Source organism: Ambystoma mexicanum, chromosome 11, assembly GCF_040938575.1.
Source record: "Ambystoma mexicanum isolate Mex_15411 chromosome 11, UKY_AmexF1_1, whole genome shotgun sequence".
NCBI classification, from domain to species: Eukaryota; Metazoa; Chordata; class Amphibia; order Caudata; family Ambystomatidae; genus Ambystoma; species Ambystoma mexicanum.
This window is the reverse complement of record NC_090934.1, coordinates 234,501,602-234,518,023: the sequence shown is the minus strand read 5'-3', so window position 1 is coordinate 234,518,023 and position 16,422 is coordinate 234,501,602. Positions and strand designations below refer to the sequence as shown.

The 16,422-nt window shown below is 43.1% G+C and overlaps 1 protein-coding gene across 2 annotated transcripts in view; it reads right to left on the bottom strand.

Moving 5' to 3' along the window:
* Nucleotides 1–16,422, bottom strand: part of PHACTR4 (phosphatase and actin regulator 4) — an 858,314-nt gene that overhangs the window by 692,430 nt on the left and 149,462 nt on the right. The window contains exon 2 of one of the 2 annotated variants that reach the window (XM_069622940.1): nucleotides 37–135. The exons of the other annotated variant lie outside the window; for it this stretch is intronic. The gene's annotated coding sequence lies outside the window, so the exon portion shown is untranslated. The remainder of the gene's footprint in view (nucleotides 1–36; nucleotides 136–16,422) is intronic. 2 annotated transcript variants of the gene reach the window in all.

The window sequence follows — 16,422 nt, the reverse complement described above, 5'->3', positions numbered from 1 at the left end:
GAAATAAAGACTGTGAAAAAGGGGGGCAAGCCTTACCGTGCAGGTGGCGTGTGCCTGCAAGCACAGAGCAAAAGGCGGCCTGGGTCAGCTGCAACAAGGAGGCGGCAGAGGAGATCTGGAACAGTCCTATTATTCCTAATCAAGGAAAGGATAATATTAAGTAAAAATAAAGTCCGAAATTTGATCAACAAGGGAATAGACGCTTAGTATTATAAAAATGTAAAATCAAAACAAAAGAACAGAATTGTCCAAAGGAAAGAAAGGAATAAAAACAGAATTACAAGAGCAGAGAGGGAGAACAGCAGTGTAAAAGAAACCGTTGAAGTTTGAAAGCCCAGCATCTGAACTATATGACTTGATAAAAAAAATAGTTACAAAGAACTATCTACAAATACTTCTAAAGTGAACTATCTGAAAAGCCAATCACAGGAGCAAAGTCAGTTTTGTTAGGCAGGGAAGCACGTATCTTAGGAAAGCTAGGAGCTTTATCTTTTCTGTTAATAAAGATTATCCATACATGGAATATCAGACTACTTGTCCTTCTGATCTGCCAAGGTACACAGGGCTTCACAATTAATAGTTGCCCTCCTAAAGTGTGGTCCTTAATGTTAAGGTCTACTTTGGCCTCACTAGCTGGCCATGCATTATTTAATAACCTAACATCTCATTTAATTCTCTTATACTGCTTTCCAAATACCAATTGACTACATTCAAGGGCAACACTCATTTGTTCTTCTCCACTCTAGGCCAATCTGTGAAGGCATAGGGTGGGTGAGATACTGTTGTCAAATGCATCCACTGTGTCCCCAGCACTCACTGTGTAGACTGGCAATTGCTGGCTCAGACCCCTCAGTCAGCAGGTTCTGCTTTACCAGAGCCTCCCGCCCGCGTTTCTTCGTACGGGCAATCGGCAAGAGGGGGATGCAATAGGATTAACTGGTTGGGATCCTCCACACGACTCCTGTGCAGACCTCAAGGCCATTATGCATCCACAACATGGCTTTGCATAATACCAACACTAGTAACTGTCTCCATAAACGTTCTGCTAACCAATAAGAGAAGCTCCCATAACTTTTGTCTACATTTTCTTCTGGTTCAAAACACTAAAAACTATACATTCTTTAAAAATAAAAAGTTTGTGTTTCTGGCCCAAAAAACAACAATACAATATATGCGTCAAACACCAAATAGTAAAATCAAATAGCACATTATTAAACAAACATCATTTAACAATATAAAAAGAAAGGAGAGGAAGAATAATTACAGATATAACCCACAAATTCTTGATCCCTTCTTATCAAATAGTGCTGTCATCTCAAATCCAATCAAATCATTAAAAAATAACCCAAAATATATACACCTGGAAAGAGTATTCAATAATTTCCTGTCACATAACACCCCCATATAAAATTTGAGCCTATATCAGGGATATAATCCAACCAGGTTCAGCGCTTTGAGCAATTTTACAATTTCGAGCGTCAATAAAAACTGTTGCCCGAGGATGCCCTTTCCCAAAAAACAAATCTGTATTCAGTCATGGCAAACAAATCTAGACAGGTGTAGCAGCCTCCTTTTTAAAGTCACTCTGCAGTAACCAATCAAATGCCTCTGGATTGTGAGCTTGCATCCTCAGAGGTCACAATCTGATCACAGATATTATTGGCAATTTCATCACTTAGCCTGATATAGTGGATTTCTTGAATGGGCAGAAGATTCAAACAAAATTTCAGGAAGTCAGATCTAGCCATTGGATCAGGAAATTTATTCAAAAATATGGGAAGGAGTGATCTAGGTTGATCAACAGAGGTTAAGGATGGAGAGACCTTTGAAGATCTCACGGCTGCTATAGTTCTAATCCAGTCTGCCCTTTTTATAGGCTCCTTTATTTTCATTGTGTTACTGATTAGAAGTACCGTACAGTAGGACTCCAGTAGGGGTTTTATACATACCATCTTGAGAGTAGTCAAGTATAGATTAGAGCAGCTCTGTACAGCAATAGAAACGTCTTCATATAATGAAAGTGGAGGAACTAAGATGGGCCTATTTAGAGAAATCCACCTCCATTCCATCCATGCTTTCAATGACTGAAAGCCCAATTCGTACCTTATGCTGGCTATGGGCAATTGGGCAAACAAAGAACACCCTTCCATATTTTACCCTCAAGTCTCTCCCAGTCTAATGAATGGGACTGGGGGTTGGTGTCAAAACCAAAGAGCAACGTGGGTATTACTTTGCCAATATAGTACTTGATAACAGAAAGAAAGGAAAATGAGCAGAACTTATTTTAAATCTTTCTCATGTGTGCACCAAATTGCAATACTTTTGCCTCTAATATTTATTTTGGATTTGTAGAGCGCACTACAGTCCACATGCATCGAGGCGCTATAAAGGATACTTAAGAAGGCTTGCTTGAGGGTAACAAACAGCCCAAGAATAATGCTTAGACACGGTTTGTTCGGTTACAGTTGCTCACATGGTTATATTACATAGTACCGTATACTGCATAGCAAAGTGTGCCATATCCATCCAAGTGTAGTCAATAGGTGATGAGAAGTAACCTACACAATACAGACTTTGTAGGGATAAGCCCCTTCAGACAAAGAGCCTAGTTTTTAAAGCCTTGCGGAAGGCTGCATGAGAGTCGATTGATCTGATCTGGGCTGGGAGGTTGTTCCAGAGGGTCGCAGCCATTGTTGGGAAGCTAGCGCCTCCAGCACGCATTGTGTGTGTGAGGAACCGTGATACGGTTGGCATAGGCGGACCTCGAAGGTCTGGATGCTGTTTGTTTGGTGATCCTCTGCACTAGGCACATAGGTGCCAGACCGTGAAGACATTTATGTGTTAGGGCCAGTGTTTTGAAGACAACCCTTTCCTTGATGGGTAGCCAGTGTACCTGGCTCCTGACCCCTGAAATGTGCTCCCTGCGTGAGATGCCTGTTGCTGCCCTTAAGGCATTATTCTGGGCTATATGGAGTTTAGCCAGGTTTCTTTGGGAGGTTCCAATAAAGAGGGCATTGCAGTAGTCCAGTCTGGAGCCAATTATGGCTCTGGCTATGGTGATACAGTTCTGTTGGGACAAGAATGGCCTAACAGCATTGATAAATTTAGAGTGATATGCTGCAGAGGAAGCAATCGCATTGACCTGCCTGTCCATGGTAAGACTTGGTTCAAGGTACATATGTCAGTCGCATGGACTATCGTTGGGAAAGATCTATCCACTGAGCCTAAGTAGAGGACGTCTTTGTCAGTTTGTATAGTTTGATCGTCCAAGAGCCATGAAAAATGTTTGTTAACCTTTACCGGATGTTTAAATAGCAAACTCTTCAACTTGAGGAATATTAATCCTCAAGTCATTAAGTTTTGCATATTTCTGAAGCACGCAAACTACATTTGCCTGCGTGTTTATAACTTATTTGGTACTGACACCGTAAAGATTGGACAAGTTGAACAGAGAGCAGAGGCCGATTTGTGTATAATCCAATAAGACAATATCATCAGAATAGGCAGTCCAATTTATTTTAGTTTTACCAATCTTTGGACTAGCCAACGCCCACCCACTTTACCAAATCAGATAGATATAGTTTAAACAGAAAGTGGGCAATGATGCACCCCTGTCGTACGCCCCTATCTGTTCTGATTGGCTAGACAATTTTCCAGATCTGTCCAATCTGATTCTCAGTTCCGAGTCCCTATGCAGATCAATTAGTACAGCAAGCAGGTTTTCTGGTATGCCCCAAGCCCTCTTCCCCACAAGTGGGCCCTATTAATCATGTCGAAGGCTTGCAACAGGTCAATCCAGGCCCCATCAAGAGGAAGCGCACCTTTGAAGAAGGACCCACAGCTAATGGTACTCAAGACAAGGCCCTTCAGAGCGGTCAAAAGACTTCTACGGAACACCATCTGATGTTTCGAGAGTATACCCTTTGCTTTTGCCCAATTTTCCAGATCTTTAAGCACCAAACCAGCAAATATTTTCCACCTCAGCATTCAGGAGAGATCTAGGACGGTAGCTGGAGGGAGCCAAACGGTCTCCTGTTTTATAGATTGGAATAAGTATGGCCCTTCTCCATGAATCGGGTATTTCTTTGGTGGTTATTCTACTAAACCAGGCTGCCAGCAAACGGGACCAAAGATCAGGATCAGATTTTAGGATCCGATTACTGCGACCATTTGGGCCTGCCACTTGAGACACTGAAGATTATTTTCAGTGTTCCTATAGCTTCTTGCGACACATTGAATTAGCAGATTGGCATTTTGTTGGAGGCGGCCGTTACAGATTTGACTGACCCATAAAGTTTGGAAAAGTGGGAGACCCAAGCTACTTCCTGTAACACCCCATCTTGTGCCGAATTACAGGCTGAATCCATTGAACTGATTAAAGACCAGACATTTTGTGAATGTTTTAAACAGATAGCTTTGAACATAGATTCCCCATCTGTTTGGAGTCACTGATACTTGTGGGACCTGGACCAATGCCCACAGTTATTTTTATACTTCTAGCCTCCCTCAAGTACATCTGCAGATTCTTTGCACTCTTTTTTTAACAATCTCAATCACTATCTCAATTCCCTTTTTTTAAACCCAGGTTTTATCGTCAAAACGGTGAGTATATTTTACCAAAGATTACGGACTCGTCTGACAAGGAGGATTAAGACCACATAAAATCTTAAAAAATGTCCTTGGGTCACAGCAATTTCAGTCAAAGGATTCATCATAAGATTGACTAGGCTATTGAGATCCCTCCCACCCCTTTGAAATCAAACTACTCTGTTCCTCCCATTATTCACGCTTAATTCCTGTGGGAGAAAACCCTTCCCAGTTTCTGCTTTCTGATCAATAACAGCCTCCAGATTCTAATGATCACTCAGGAAGCCATTAGTTACTGAAAAATGAGTACACAGATCGAATACATTCTTGGAGAGCAATAGATATCAATACTGGAATTGCTGTCATCCCTTTTCCAAGTTGGCCTGGGAGGGGGGATATCCTCCAGGATATTCCCATTAACCATAAACAGATTCCAGTCCTCGATGAAGTTATACCATGACTTCCCATTATTTGTCGGCAACTTGCATGTAAACCTCCCAAGAGATTTTAGTCGTATACATTGTGAATTCAGGTCACCCAAAACAACTAATTCATAGGAAGAGAAGTGAACAGAAAAGCCAACAAATAGGTCTGAAAGTGAATGCTGGAAATTGGGACGGGTAGAGCAAAAAAGGATTCCAATAGATGTTGACAATCCATTTCCCGCCACCTCCTCCAATGCCAAAGTCCACTTTCACGACCAATATACCCAGTAGACTATTGCACAATAATTCAGAAAAAAAAATGCATTCCTACATGCTATTAAGAGGCCCCCCATAGGATCTCCCCAACCGCTCACCCGTTACCAATTGATGAAATACTGAAAAGCCATCCACCGCAAAACTTGTCCTAAGCCATGTCTCCTGAAGAACAATCAAGTCAAAGTGCTGAACAATGTAGGCCTTCCTTAGATCATTACCAAAAGACCTGGTTCCCCTCGTATTCCACTCCAACACTTTGACATTATCATTTGTTAGAGCGGCTGCTCAGGTAAGCCTAGTCTCAAAAGGATTTGAGATACAATTTCCGGCACAACAGCCCCCACATTTGAAATGAATCGCTTTGCCTGATTTGGTTGTCATTTCTTGTGGGAACTCTACTCGAAATAAGTTTAACAGGCAGCTCCAGCGAGACTTTGTAGCCCATTCTTAGTAAGACTGCCCCAGCTCCCATAAAATCATCAACCCCCAGTCTCAATTTCACACCAATTTACACTGTATCTATCGAAGGGGTACAAGGGAACCCGATATATTTGATGTCAACCGAGGTGAGGTGGTGTAAATCAAGAACATCTTTAAAGATTGACAAAAAAAAAAAAAAATAGTCCAAGAGTTTACAGCCAACACCCTTTGGATTAATATTTTGGGGACCCCTCTTTGTTGCAGGCCCTGCAGCAGTTTGCCCTGAGCAGAAGGACGAGAGTCAAGAGCAACATGTAGACCCTTGCTTCAGGCGACACCCAGTGCTTGCTGACAATACTGGAGCCTCACACTTGTCAGCAAATGAAAGTGAGATGACAAATTCATAGAATTTTCTTTTTGAGTTGAACTCTTAGGATTTGTGGCAGGAACCCTGATGAGAAAAAATGTTTCCAAGTCTCAGGCGAGCTTTCAGGAAGCACTGTTGCCTCTTTTGGGACTATCTCCCAATTTGCCTTTAAGAAAGATTGGAGCAATCTTCAAGGGGACGCATGGTGTGTCAGTTTGAATCCCCACAGTTGTCTTCGTGGTTCCCACTTTAGGAACCTCTAATGGAATGACTGATTTATTTACTATTTTTTTTTCTCTCTTTTCACAGAATTCATAACTACTTTCGGGTCGATCTTTGCTGCCCCCACCTCTTACTGATGAACAGATTTTAGATTTCAAATAAACCGATTAGCTTCCAAGTTCCTGTTTTTTTATTTACTTCTTAGATGCTTTGTCTTCTTTGCCTGGCACACTTTAGGTACCTGACCCTCCTTCAAGGTCATTTGCCTTTTTCACCTTTTTTTGGTTTTCCTGTTTGCCCTATGGGGTAGATCACCAATTTCCTTGGCAGAAGTTCATCCCTTATTGGCGAGGAGCTGTTATTTTTTTATATCATCTGCACGAAACTCCTGCAATGTAGAGGATGAGAGGGGTGCATCATCCATTGAGATTACTGGAACCTCTTGAGGGTATGTCCAATCCCATTGTGCACCTCGTATGATGCAGACAATGGCCGCCCAAGATTTCTTCACCCAGCTTCGTACTCCATATGATAAGTTAGTCCTCAACCCCCCTCCCATTGCAGCTGCAGAGAGTCTGGTTTTTCCAGAGTGCCGTTTAGAGTCCATACGAAGATCTGTCAAAACATCCCCCATAGTGCAATAGTAGATTTCAATGCTACTAGCGTGGTTTCACTTGCATCCATATTCTTGGTTAATTCAATGAGAATTCCTGAATGATGGTGTTCTTCCGTTTTCAAAGATGCAAATACTTTGACCAAGTCAGGACAAAATGTAGGGCAGAAAGTATGGTGACTGAGTCGTTTGCAGAATAGCTTGTATGTGTTTTCTTATGCGTAGGTAGTTGTATAGCCTCTATCTCCTTTTATTTCTTGCTTATCTGTGTCCACTTGTGAGGGGTCCATAAAAGCTGATAGTGTTCAATTCAAAAGGATTCCAGGGAAATGTAGGGTACGACAATGCCCCGGCCTCAACATCACTACCCTCTAGGTTGCCATTACAGGTCATATTGAGATTTGCAACCTCCCTCCAACATGGGGGGGGATGCATCCACACCAACCTGCATGACATCATTCAGGCTACAGGACCTTAGGAGCAACAAAATATTAGGAAATCTTATTAAGTTGTGGTGGTATAGTGTATACTCCAAATTTGATAAGACGCCCATCAGAAAAGGGTGATTGGTGTTGAAACAGAGCAAACTCTGACTCCCTGGGCTAAAAAAACTTTGTTCCGAGCCTGTGGGAACTTGACTGTCCATGACAAAATGAGTCTCTGGAGGAAACAACCTTCCACCACCAGCAGGAGAAGGTTCAAATTTAGATTTCCCCAGATTTACTGTGTTATTCCAGACAGAACAACCCCATTTAGTCTGGGGGCCTTGAGGTCCTCTCCCAGCACTCCCCTACGCAAGTTGTATGCATGGGACATTCCGGTCTTTCCTTTAAAAGTTCACTGTAATTCAAGAGGAAAGCAAACCAGCTTACTCGTCGGTTCCTAGATGCTTAAAAGTGTCGCCATGAATGACTAGCTGAGGGACTCAGTTTGTTACAGCTGTACTAGGTGTTTTCAAAATTAGGTGCCTTGATCCAGCAGCTCAAAGGCGGTTTAAGCCTAGTCACTGCCCAAACCCCCGGAGAAAAAAATAAATAAAAATGAAAACTCCCACCGAAAGATCTCACCGCTGCAGAGTTTTATAAGCGGAAGATTCAAGCATCCCTCGCCACACTGGGAGCTTCAATGTTCCATATGCCAAAGAGAAAGTGGAAACAAACAGCGGGAGGGAATTTGACAAACAAAAGCAGATCAATGAAGTTCTGAAGATCTACAAGCCCTCAACGCCAAGTCCTAAGCTCTGACGTCGAACTACGGCAAACCACACGTCTGCCGCACTATCGCGCCTGGAGCAGTTTTCATATTTAATGCAGATGTAAAGAAGGGTCCGCCTCCAATCTGATTACCACTGAGGAAAGACTGCAAGATAAGTAACTCCACGGCAAACACTTGTCTGCCATACATTCATCCCAACAATTACCATCACCCACCTGTAGGTTTTCATTTCCTTACATGTTGGGAGTGGAGTTTGTATGTTTTTCTATACCCAACTTTTCCCACTCTCAATTGCCCACTCTTCGTTTCACCACATAGATCATTGTCTGGCTGCCACCCTTGGCATGGTTCACAATTCAACTCAATGTGGACATGGCTCAGATCACTACGGAAGTGATGTGTACAATTTGAGAAGAAAAGAAATTGATCATAGCTTGTCTTTTCTTGTTTTTGCTTTCTGCAGCAAAAGGTCATTTTGTGGTTTACCATTAAACCCTTAGGGGGAAGGACTACAACTAAAAGTCCAGGTCCCATCGTGGAGCTCACTAAAGAAAAGAACAGGATAGGAGCAACAAGGTGCATTAGGTTTCCCATCAAATTATGTACTGGTCACATTCACAACTACAGTCCCAAACCACATTCTCGGGGAAAGAACTCACAGCATGCTTCGTAGGACAAATCACAGACTCAAGGATATTTCTAATCCAAGGTAATACAGCATTGGTTCACTTCTTCCACCACAGATATTTTGCCCAGAACCCCAATGCTTCCCAACCTCTCAAACCATGGCAGTTTTCTGAAGCCTCTATGCCCCTGAGCTCAAAGTAATTTTACCTTGCTCAGGCCTTGTAATTTCTTAGAAATGATCAGCGTACTTGTCCAGCTCAGCTAACAGAATTGGATCTGCACAATTTATTTTCTCCATTTTTGAGGGTTCAGTTGGATTTCAAGCCCTTAGCTCACTGGTAGCCAGTTACAAGCCTTTATACAGTTCTTCTCTAGCCCACGCCCCTCTCTCAGGCTGCTGTATTAGCCTCATTGTTCCATCATTACTCTGAAGCCTTTAAATCAGCTTGCAGAATTAAGGCTATAATTTGATCACGTGATGCAGGTTTGCAATAGTCCGGGGACTTAAGGTGGCAAGGGGTAGCAAGCTTATATCCAGGTGAAAGTCCTGCCTCTGGCTTTTCTGAAATCTGCTGCTCCGTGACTACTACATGGTCTCATGGTGTTGCAACGTCCCAAACGTTCTTTCTGGTAGGCTGGTGAGTAGCCCTGGGGATCTTTTCTGGCATACGCATCCCATGATGTTTTAGAGGTAGTCACTTGGTAGCTGCATTCTGTGCATTTTGGTCCATTGCACAGTTTCTTACATGGTGTTTTTCTGGCAAGTGGGACGTGCAGAGTCTTAATAGGTCTTAGAGCATTCCTGGTCATTTTCAGGTCTTGGAGAGGCGGCCTACATAGACGATTCCAGGAATTGATGGGGTTGTGAGGTATGGGGCCAGAGGTTGGGATTCTGGGCTCTCTAATGAATTTCAGAGATGGCAATGCTGCTTGAGATTATAGACAGGGAAGACTATCAGAATAGTTCTTTGCAAGAGGGATATAAATACATGATCACAGCCATTGTACATGATCTTGATAGACTACTACTTCAGGGGAGGGGCAAGTGCAAGAACTTTGCAAGAGATCTATTAGACCGAGTTTTTGAGACATGGTTTCTCAGGTAGGCTGGGGCGCTATTGGAGAGGCATTTGTGCGTTAGTGAAAGGGTTTTGATCCGGTCTCGTACCGGGAGCCAGTGGATGTTGCATCTGGCTGACTAGATGGGCTCGTGTTGGGGGATATTGAGTGCTGCTCTAATAGCATTGTTTTGCACAATTTGTTAATGTTTCTAGCATTAGTCCCTGCAAAGAGGGAGTTGCAGTAGTCAATCCATGACACGATAAGTGCTTTGGCCAAGGTGATGCAGTTGTCTGTGGATAAAAATGGTCTGCTGACTCTGATCAATTTGGAGGTGTAGGCTGCTGCAGAGACTATCGCACTGACTTGCCTAGTTAAGGTAAGTGAGGAGTCGATGTAGACACCTAGGGTCTTAACCTCCTTGGCTACGGTAATGATGTTACCATCTATGTTGAACGCTTTGTAACAGTCGGGTAGATTATTCAATTTGTATTGGCCATCCAATGAGGAGTATTTCTGTTTTCACATCATGGAGACTTAGCTCAATTTGCGCCATCCAAGCTTGGACAGTGAGGTATATTTTGTTTAGCAGGTTAGTGTCATGTTCCGGTGATAGGTACAAGTATTTGGGTGTCATCAACGTAATTTGTTTACGTAACACCAAATTTGTCAAATAGAGGCTTGGTGAATACGTTGTACAATGTGGACGAGACACATGAGCCTTGGGGACTCCACAGGAGACAAGGGCTGGTTTGGCTGCAGCTGTGGAGAAGACTCATCATGCGGCTGGATAGCAATGACTCAATCCACTTTATGGCGTTCAGTGAGAAATTAGCAGCTAGGACTAGATGTTGGTAAAGAATTTTGTGGTTCACTAGATCGGAACAAGTTGGCAATCAGCCCAACAAAAAATGCCTAGTCCTTATTGATAGTTGATATTGAAGTTGTTTGGACACTTACTCCCATTACCTAGAACCATTAATCTTGAAAGTCTCTACCACAACATAGCAAACACAAACATTTGTACTTTATCAACCCCACCTTTCTTAGAGCCTTCAAGAAGGAAAGTTAGAGCATACCCTGTGATACATCATGTATTCCAGTAAGTACGCTGAATTGATAGTGCTCTATAACTAGTGCCATGTACAGAACACAACAAGGCTGAGTATTTCCCTGCTTGTAGTGTCACATGTAACACTGCTTATGAAGATTTCTTCTCAGCCAATCACCTAAAGATAAGAAAGTGGCAACACGTTAACAAGCGTCGGGGCACTTAGCGATCTGCCCAGTATAGTTTCAAACCCTTCAATGACTTAAAAGGCAAGTATTTCTTCATCAGGGATTTTGACAGTGCTTTGAAAAGCATGTTCCCGCCCCAGGACAACATGCAATTATTTCAGTGCAAGTTGTCACCTTACATGTTCATTGTGGTCAGCGCTTGATCTACATTTCCTATATTCAAAAGCACCAATTTAAAGGTTGCATATTTTAACAATTGTACTGACAAGACCTGATCAGATTTCATAACATCGGATATACTTACTGTATGGGCATATCACTTAAGTGGTTCATAATCGCACACAGAATAATAAGGGGTGGAAAGAAAGGAAGGGAGTGTAGAGAAAATAATTATGGGCAACAGTAAATTCAGTTCCTGTGCATTGATATTTCGACAGGTGCAGAAGTACAGGGTTAAATGCTCTGTATTTGCTAGTTAAAAAAGATTTTTTATAAAACAGCACAGAAGAGTATTCTTTTTTCTTACTATATTTTTTTACAATCCTAGTAAATTTTCAAAGAAAGGATTGCATTGGCATCTTGCTCCATGTTTCCAAAGGAAGAATACTAAAATATAATAAAAATCTTTACTCGCATCATTATGTAGACTGCCGACAAAAGGCCATAGCTCCGATTAGCACCATATTTGCAGCTATTGTCCAGAAATTAACATTTGGAAGGAGAATACCTGCTTTGAAAACCTTGCATCTCCAAACAGCAAACATGCAGATACATTGAGAAGGAAGAGCAGTTTGTTTCATAAGACCAGGGCACGAGGGCCCAGCGGACAAAAAGTCAGTTCCAGGCCACGTCTGGTTTTGGTCAGACGACATTAGACAGCACACCAGTCCCATCCTGCTGATGGGCGGCAGGCTCAGGTTCTTGTTCAGGGTTTAGGAGGAGTGCTACTCAGACGTCGGCACCAAAAGGACGCTACACTAGGGTACCAGATGAGATGTCAAGAAGCCTCCTCCCCCCCCTTTTGGCAACGATCACAGGTCCATCCTCGAGAAACGAAGTTAAGGGTGAAGCCATATAAGGGAGCTGGGGAGGCATAGGAATTGGTGAAGGCGGTAATTTCAAAGATGCCACAGACAGAAAGGGAAAGGCTTTTACTCCATAATCTTTCTGGTGCCCTAGCTATCTAGCAAGTCTAACAGGAACTGGACTTGAAGGCACTCGATTGGACTGTGGTCCAGGCCTCATTCAAAATTGAGGGCGGCGGAGTGAGGCAGCAGAGTGTAGCTGCAGACATTGGCAGACTGTGGCGGGCAGTGCGGCTTGGGCGTCCACAAAAATCGAAGAGTGAAGAGGTAAAGGCTTTTTAAAATCAAGGAAGATGTGGTTTGCGTGCTTTGTTTTTGACTGTTTCCTGGCTCGGTTCTTGCTGGCCATGAGTGTCACATGAGGAGTTAACGTATTGACACTAGCAACACGCATTTAGGTGTGCGTCTCATTCCGTGTATTTATCTCCCTCCTACGATTGCCTGCTCTAAGGCTTTTGGCCTTAGATCGGATTCACATTTTTCTATTCGATAGCCGAGAGCCGCTGATAGCTGCTTCGACGTCCGTATTCTGAGACGGCACAGAGATAAGCACACAATCGGCTGGACTCGCAGATCTTGAGAATATTCTGTGAATACTGCTCACTACGGCTACGTCAGTCGGGTGGGGACCGTGGGTAACTTACCTTTGACCCACCCGACGGCTGTTGGATTAGTAGTGGAATCATTGTGAAGTCATTCTCCTGCCAGAGTAAGTCAGGCAAAGTGCTCTGGCTGGGCTGGGGATTGTGAGTCTTCCGCATGCTGCTGTGCTATCAGGTGATTGCAGCACATTACTCTACACACTTGTGAACTCTGATTTGGTTAACCGTCCTTTCTCCTTTTCGGGCAAGAGGAAAAAGGAAGGGAAGAGAGGAAAGAAAAAAAAATCTTTATTTTCTCTCTAATGAAGTCCTACAATCTGTGAAGTGCTTCGGCTGGTTTAAATCTCCGTGCACCAGAAATCGAGGATTGTAGCACCAGGTCATCGATCTCACAAAGAGTTAAAAGATCCATTTTTAAAATCTCCGCCTCAAAGTGAAAATATGGTGCCTTTTTTTTGGAAAGCAAAGCTTTTTCCCGGTTCATGTCCAAAACCCATTGTGCTCGGGTTTCCCGCAAGTATCTGTCAGCACTAAGAGAAGTGGAGGCGTCTATGCCAAAAGGGCCTCTATTCAAAACCCGCTGTTAAACAGCAAATTCATCTTGATGGCCACCTCCATAAAAAATACAATCTTGAACTACTTCCCACGGGACCGTGGCCACAAAGAATTGTGCTAGTGAGAAAAACACTAAAGGGAGTCATATCTCAGCCAAGTCGCCGTCACTGGCTGCGAGCCGTGACGAGGGGAAAATATATCTCCCAGAGGAAGATCTGGTTAACCCTGATATTCTTCTGAATCTGGATTCATCTTTTGAGTTGAATGTCATTTCTGCACTCTTGGAGGTATCTAGAATAGCCAAAGTTTACCAGGAAAAAAGAGCCGACAAAGATTGCTTTTGAGGAAGAAAAGAAGGAAAACCTCCATCAGGATGACCACCTAAATCCTCCAAGCATGGCATCTCTCAGCTTTGTCCTGGGCTCTCTTGTAAAGGTTTTTGAAGTCATCAAGACTGAAGTCCAAATAAACTCTGCACATTTGCTGGAAATTACAAAGGATCGGGAAATCTAAGATACCTCGGTGGTAGCCTTAAAATCGCCTATAAATGACTTTATGAAAGAAACACTGATTGAATTGAGTCAACAATCTATAACTCAATCACAGAAATTAGACCTGATGCTCTCAAAATGGAAAGAGATGAGAGGTGATATGGCCAAGCTTAACTAGTATTTGGTAGATGGCGAAACCCCTAAAGATAATGGCCATAAATGTATCGATCAAACCTTAAATAGGCAGGAATTGGATGATACTCCATTATCCACCTCTACGATGGAGGAATTTGTCCGCCTGGCACAATTGTCTGAGCTAGAAGAGGCTCTAAAACCACAGGCTGGTGAGGTGGACAAGGAAAAAGATCCCATTGGATTAACATCGATTACTCAAGCAGGAAAAAGGCACAAAAAAAACAATGGAAAAACCAAAAGAAAAGCGTAGAAGGCAACTGCAAGGTACTGCTCTATCAATAGACTCAAGATACCATAGATGAACCAGAAATCGATGTACATTTAGCCAAGGAAGAACACGAATAAATCAAGACTTTAAACAAGTTTTATTCGTAATCTGAAAAAGCAACAAGCTGATTTGGTAGAGAAAGAAGAAAAAGAAAAGAAAGACTTGTGGTGGAAGAGGCATGTATGGAGGGAGTGTCTCAGGTCTCTCCACCTTTGAAATCGTCCGATAAGAAAAGTGAAGCAAGAATGTTAACAGTGGGGATTCAAACTGATCCAATCAAACCCCCATTAAAGATTGCTCTAATTTTCTTAGCAAAATCGAAGCCATCCCTAAAAATTGCACCTATATATATTTCTAAAAAGTAAGGTGGTGGGTAAGTAAACAGTGTCAAAAAAGATTTGGTGTTATCGGTGCACAACAATAGTTTATGGTAAATTTTCCATATTTGGATTTCAGAATTTCTAGTATTTTAAGGTGCGGGGGAGAAAAGACCAGTATTACAAAAGGTAGGAAGAGTCAGAGGATCCAGATTGGAAGCCCTCCCGTCCCCTGCACACTATATAATGTTGTCAAAAAGACATTCAATAATTCGAACAGAATTTAACATGTAAAACACGTTCAATTATATTCAATAATGATCTCAATGTAAAACAAATACAGAAATATTTAATCAAACAGAAGAAAAATGTTTATCTTTTAGTTATAAGTATGTCGGCATTTAATGTTATGTTATGTTATTTTGCATTTATATAGTGCCTTATATACCATTGGTATGGTCTGAAGGCGCTGGTAGGTTGAACGCCCTTGGGAACCGAAGTTCATATCAGTAGAGAGTAGAGAGACAAAAGGTGCGTGTGAGCACCGGGTATGTGTACAGCTTGTGCGGTATTAGTGTAATAGCTGCATTCTAGCAGTAGGTGTGGTGGTTGAGAGGTCAGGAGTATGTGTTTGTTCTGGCAGGATTTATCCAGAACGGATGTGGCTGCGTTAGGCCTGAGGAGAACGCCTCGCTGGGGGGGGTGTAACCAGCAGTGATTACTTTAGAGTGATGTGGAGTGAGTGGCAAATGTTACTATGAGAACAGTTATACGGAATGGTGTCATAGTATCTCTGTGTTCTAGTTGAGTGGTGATGTAAGGAGAGAGTAGGCGTGTTGGTGAGATATGATGGGATTACATGCCCTTTCAGACATTTCTAAATTCGCAGGGAGGCTATCGGGCACAATTCTAAATTCACAGAGGCTATTGGGCCAGCTTCTAAATTCAACTTTTCACAGAGAGGCTATTGGGCATACTTCTAAATTCAACTTTTCACAGAGGCTATTGGGCACACTTCTTAATTCAACTTTCACAGAGAGGCTATTGGGCACACTTCTAAATTCAACTTCTCAATGCATTTCTAAATTCAACTTTCACAGAGGCTATTGGGTATAATTTTTAAGTTCAACTTTTCACAGAGAGGCTATTGGATACACTTCTAAATACAACTATCACAGAGAGGCTATTGAGTACACTTCTAAATACAACTATCACAGGAGGCTATTGGAGATTCCATCTAGGTGTGGCATATGCTAGCAATCACATTTCTGCCTAGATTTGGGCAGGCTAGTCTGTGTGGTTTCTCGGGCTATGGTACTGGTTAACATTAGACTGCAGGCCATTGAAAGGTAGGTTAGAGTGGCAGGAGCTTTCTGGGGTGGAGTAATTGCTCTACCCGCTACTGATGCCAGCACACAGTTTTGTTGGTGTCTGGTGGCTTCCTTGGCTTCCCCTGCTGACACCTGCAGACACATCTCGGAGCCGCCAATGTAGGAGCCGCCCTTGGCCTTGGGCCCTTAGCCGCAGGGCTGCCGGGCAGAGGGCTGCCCTGGGAGGACCGGTGATGAAGTGTAGGTGGCCCAATGAGAGTGGGCCTGGGCGGGTCGGGAGAAGGGAGAAAAGCAGGAGGGTGCGCGGTGGGACGGGCTGCAGGGGGAGCTTCCAAGATTTCACATTCAAGCTGCCAATGGAGGGGGCTTGCTACTGACCAGGTCCTCTGCAAAAGGGCTGCAAGTGGGCTGGGGAAACCAGGAAGCGGCTGCGGCAGGGAAGAGGACGCAAGGGCCTGCTCCTGGGCACGGGCCCATCAACACGTGGACAAAATTAAACAAAAGGGGCTTTCTGGCCCACACACTCAC